A 6,001-nucleotide genomic window follows, 5' to 3' on the forward strand; every position below is an offset into this window, starting at 1 on the left:
ACCAGTAGAGGGATTTAAATACAAAAGGGGTCCTTCTGCTGTTCAGGGGGGTTTGTGAGGGGCTGTGCCTGAGAGCAGGACCACTTCAGTGAATACAGGGGGGCTTCCTTATTGGGCAAGGGTGTTTCCAAGGTTCTGAGTACATCAAACCTCTGGGAATGGAATGTAACTGGGGAGTGGGGGGTTAGGTAATCAGCATACACACAGGGGTGGGATTTGAAGCCCTGAGTACACAGAGCATTAGAGCTAATGCATGTGAATGGCAATACAGATTGGGGGAGGGCTTTGATAAAGAGAATAACTAGGTGTCATGATTTTCCTGGGCTTCTAATGTGTGTTTCCCATGCTTAACTCTGTCTGGGATGTTTTCCTGTGCTGAGCCATGCCTTCAATCCATGTGCAGTGCTTTACTGCACTATAACTGTGCAGGCAATCAGCTGTTATTAAAGTGCCTCATGCATTGTTCATAACAGGCTCTTAAAATAGGGTATTAAAGAAATAATAATATTAGAACAATATCAATAATAGACTGTAACAAAATAACGTTGTACGAAAATGTATCTAAGGCATTAGTTCTCAAAGTTTTTTTGACCAAAGAGCTATTTGTGTTTCTCATAAGGTCGAGGGAATGGTCATTTTTTTCTCTCTGGTTACATTTGAATACAGTACTTATTTTCCGCCATGTGAAATACAATAATGTTAAAATACAGATTTATAAAATGACGCAAAAGCGAGATTGAGCCGCTGTTTGAGCTGTTTGTGGTGGCTGCTTCATCCGTATCACTGTGTTGCTTTGAAGACCTCTGATCTCAGGCATGTATAAAACACCACATAGAATCCAGGTTTGGCTCAATTCCTGTTTTTCAATCCCATTTCCAATTCCTTTTTAAAAATCCATTCCCAATTTCAATCCCTTTGAATCAATTCCAGCACATCACTGATCGCAATTACAATGCGCAGTATTCTGTTCAAATGAGCTTCACACAGTGGCACCGAATTACTTAAATTGAAGTCCGTGTTAGTCAATTAAATTGGCTTTAAATGAAAGCAGTTGAACAATCACAACAATTATTACAGCTTTAAAGTATCAATTCCAATTCCTATCAATATAATAGGATTGTAATTACACTGTGATGCATTGTTGCTCACCATGGAGTCCTTTAATAACACATTTATAGATGTTTTATAAATGGTGTGATCATTATTTCTCTAGGATAGACACTGCATTGTTTGCAGACGGTCTTGCTTATGCGTGGCTGGGAAGTTACACAGGGAGAAGCTGAGCTGGCATTTAAAATCGCTATCTCTGGGGTCGCAGTCATTAGCATAAAGCACTAGGCTGCAGTAGGCTATAGTCTGCTGACTCGATCACATTGATCTTCATATTGAGCCTCTCACTGTCAGTGACTGTGGTCCCTCCAGATCAGGGGGAGAAAGACTGAAGCACGGAAACTTCTTGACCTGCTTTTCACGCTGCAGTGTCAATCAGTCGTTGTCTGTAAGCACCAAATTCATCCTGAAAATAAACTCATAGGCATGCTGTGTATCCCAGATTAGGAACATGTGTCTCTGCAGAATCACTTCTATACAAATCCATTGCTTTTGCTATTCCAGATAATGGGGTCTCTGTTTTAATGATTTAAATAGCTTTTAGATATTAGAATGCAAGCCTTTTTTGTGTAAATATTAAATAGTCAATTCGGTTTACCCTAGAGGAGGAAATGCACTGTTAAGAATGTGTTATGCAGGTACATTAAAATGAGTCATTTAGCGGACGCTGTTATCCAAAGTGACAGAGACCAGGGGATGAACTATGCGTCACAACTGCTACTACAGAGTTGCTTCCAATAGGACCTCAGTTTTACGTCTCATCCGAAGTAGTAGTTATACTGCTGTTACCATTTATTAATATTGACTACATCCACTTACTGTATGTGGTTCCAAGTGTAAAAAAAAGTTCATATTTTGAGTCTTTTTTCCAGATTTAACTTAAATCTTGTATTTTTCCCCAGATTTATAAATGTTGTGAAAATAAATAAATATTTTTTTTAAATGTGTACATTCAGATATAATTAATAAATCTAGTTACAAGATTAAACATTTAGCTAAATATTTAACTAAATATTAAATCTCTTAACAAGATTTAACATTTAGCTAAATATTTGACTAAATCTTAAATCTCTTAACTAGATTTAACATTTAGCTAAATATTTAACTGGCCAGCTAAATCTGGACACAATTTGATTGCTTCTTGTAATGCTAATAGGGAAATATGCAAATTTCAGCATTACAAGAGCCAATCAAATTGCATAACAGCACAAAGCGGGCAGAGCTCATTTGCATACAAAATCCAGATTTAGCTGGCCAGTTAAATATTTAGCTAAATGTTAAATCTAGTTAAGAGATTTAAGATTTACACATGGCACCCCATACTTACTGGAGCACACAATCCTGTCATTGTGAGGATGGCTCTCCATACATGAACAAGAAGTATTTTTTTCTCCATCATATCACTGCATTGCAATTACGTGTATTGAATAATGGAGCACACAAGTGAATGATGTGGAGTATAATGAAGGGACAGTGCAGGATACTGGATACTTTTCCACAGCACTGTTTGCTCAATGTTTTGATATTTCTTTTGCACCTGACTGCATGAATTTGGAAAATGAAGTACAATTTCAACAGGAAAAAATAAGACATTTCTGAAGCAGTTCATTTTGAAGAGCTTTTGCTTGAATCTCAGGACACTTAACCACCGATGTAATTGATCATCTGTGGCAACACATTAGATATGCCTCAGTCTGACAACAGTGATAAAAGATACCCATTAAACGGAAACAATCTTCTCTCGCCAACCCAGATTCAGAAGCAGCTGTGTGAGTTTCATTTCATTGGTGTAATCGTTTGATAATAAAATCATTTTTGCCTTACTGAAAACCTCTGCAGAGGAGATGCCCAGAGGCTATATACGAAACTAGACTTGAACCACATTCAAACGATGCGCTCATATAATCTAAAACTAGCTGTACCTCATTTTTTTGAGGATAACAGATGCTATATGACTCAGTCTTCTATGATACCAATAATAAATAATGTAAAAAAGGTCTTTATAGTGTGTATCTAATTACTGAGCATTTACATGGTAGTTACTTAGTAAATACATGTGTACTTACACATAACTACAATGTTATTATGCATAGTTACAATGTACTTAATGTGTAAATATTGTTGTACGATATAACCCTAACCCTAACCCTCACCCTAAACCTAACCCTAACTCTAACGCTTACCCAGTGTGGAGTAGTGGTTAGGGCTCTGGACTCTTGACCAGAGGGTCGTGGGTTCAATCCCAGGTGGGGGACACTGCTGCTGTACCCTTGAGCAAAGTACTTTACCTAGATTGCTCCAGTAAAAACCCAACTGTATAAATGGGTAATTGTATGTAAAAATAATGTGTAAAAAAAAATGTAATTGTATGTAAAAATAATGTGATATCTTGTAACAATTGTAAGTCGCCCTGGATAAGGGCGTCTGCTAAGAAATACATAATAATAATGACATTGTAATTTATAATAAGTTAATTCACCATGTGTGGGGTGTCTTATTATAAGTTACTTTATTTTGCACAGAGCAACTCAGCTTTGCTGATGAAATATTGTATACAAGAAGAGACACCCTACACATTACATAGTAACATATAGAAACATACATTATATTTTGATATCACAATGAGCCAGTACGTGCACTCAGTGGCAGAACCAGGCTATCATGTGTTCTGCTGTGCAGCTACATCGGGACCATGTTTGCATTTGTTATTAATCCGCTGTTTTGCCATTGCTGGCCGTACTACTCCTAGCAATGAAAGGTTTGAGAGTATCACAGTGTAGAAATGTACCTTCAGGGCTGTTGTTAAAACAGAGTTACTGCAGCATCAGAAATCCACATCATCAAAAAGTCAAACAAACTCCAAGTAAGGCTGTTGCACGTTTGTTCTCAACATTAAAGTTTAACCGTCTAAAAATAAAACCCTGTCAGAATGAATTAGAAAATGTCTGCTTGTGAAAAGCGAGGGAAAAATAATCTTTCTGCTATCGACCTTTTTTTTTTTTTTGTCGTTTGTTACGATGAGCGACCTGAAAATGTCTAAATAAAATCCATACAGGATGAGTCTCTGAGCCAATAAATACTTCATGAGTTGAGAGGGCAATAGGGAGGTCACATTTTGGGCTCCAGTTTCACAGCCTTGGAGAGACAGAAACACATTGCAGGCAGTTAAAATGAGATTCTGAACCAGTGGCTCCTGACGGTGAGTCCACAGCTCTAGCCATTAAGTCACACAACCTTGTGAACTATTTCAGAAGCTTAAGAGATACTGCACCTTTCAATTCTAACCCTCCCTCATTCCGGGCCATTATCTTAAATCAGCAATGTCCTGCTATTCACAATGCTTTCAGTTGTGAGTTTAATATATTTTCTTTTAATTAGCTTAATTCACTTTTCAACCAGAATGACCAGCTGAAAGCACACTCCACATTTACTCTTATATAACGCAGTTCATGCTAAGGAATCACAAGGCACTTCACAATAAAAATGACAAAGACTGCTCATGAGTTTGTGTCCAAAATCAGTTAAAACCATGAAACAGAATAAACATGTCTTCAATCTAGACTTAAAAGATTCCATTGTGCTGGAATTGCTGATATCAGTTGAAATTGAACTAAAATCAGCAAAATGAACAATAGGCAGTTCCTTATAAAAATGTACCATGATTATACTATGCATTTACCATAGCTTACCCTGGTTTGCCATGATTTTTTTGCGTATGCTTTACCATACTTCTCTGAGCTTTTACTATGGAGAATTTTTATAAGGGATACAGTCAAAGCATCCACTGCTAATTTCCCAACCCAGGCTATCAGTATGTTCCAGTGAGACTGTGCTTCAGTGAGGAGGGAGCATTGTATTGATAGGGCTCAGCTAGGAGGCTCCTCTCCTGCCTCAGCACTCAGCTCCTGTGCCGGAAAGCCCATCCCTCAATCCCTGTCGTCCTCGCTGCTAGTTTAATCCACTGATGAATTTTTAACGCAACTTTTGTTTCCCAATTAGGTGCAAAATTGAGTTTAGCAATTAAAAGCCCTGTGCGGACCAGCCTGTTACCACAGCGGCAGGTGGGCTGGATTAGTGCATTTCACACACTGTAAAAGACAAAGCTAATTTTAGTCATGCCTATTTATACAGGAGCAATTACTGCATTCTGATGAAATTCATGACCTATTTTATTACAGATTTTTTTTAAAAAAACCTGTATTATTTCCATTAGGGATTCCCAAATCAGACGTCTCGTCACCTTGCCATGCTGAAGTGATACCCGAGCTTGGGATAATCCTGTCACACTCCAGTGCAGTCTCCTTGTATTTGGGGTTAAATGGAAACAGCTAATGCAATTCAGTGTGACCACCCTTCCGACAAAGCAGAGGTGTGGAACCGAATAAGGAATGTAGAGAATACATTGAAAAACAAGGCTCACAAGCACAACAGGGAATTATATTGCTGCGCTGGGCTTGAGATAAATATAGTAACCCTGTGTTGAATTGCTTGTAGAACACGAGATTCTAACACATACAGCACTTTAACCCAACACTGACACAGAACCCCCCCCCCCCCCCACACACACACATATGCAACTGTATACTGCACCTCTGCTATAAATCAAATGCATGCTATGTCATGCTACTCATAATACTGTACGCTATAGATTCATTTTAAAGTGGAGATTTAAGATATGTGTGTTTTTTACATAAATAAAATCAACCATTCTAATGTGTGGCACCTCTCCATAGCAGAAATCCCAAGACTGTGATACACTGCAATCGCTGTACTAGAAAACACACTTAAATAACTATGCTGTGTCTTTGTCTATCCATTGTTTAAGTGGCATTGCAAGACAATACAAGGGCTTGCTAACAGCAAGATAGGAAATCGCATGACTGAAGCAGAA

Source organism: Acipenser ruthenus, chromosome 27 (assembly GCF_902713425.1).
Source record: "Acipenser ruthenus chromosome 27, fAciRut3.2 maternal haplotype, whole genome shotgun sequence".
NCBI classification, from domain to species: Eukaryota; Metazoa; Chordata; class Actinopteri; order Acipenseriformes; family Acipenseridae; genus Acipenser; species Acipenser ruthenus.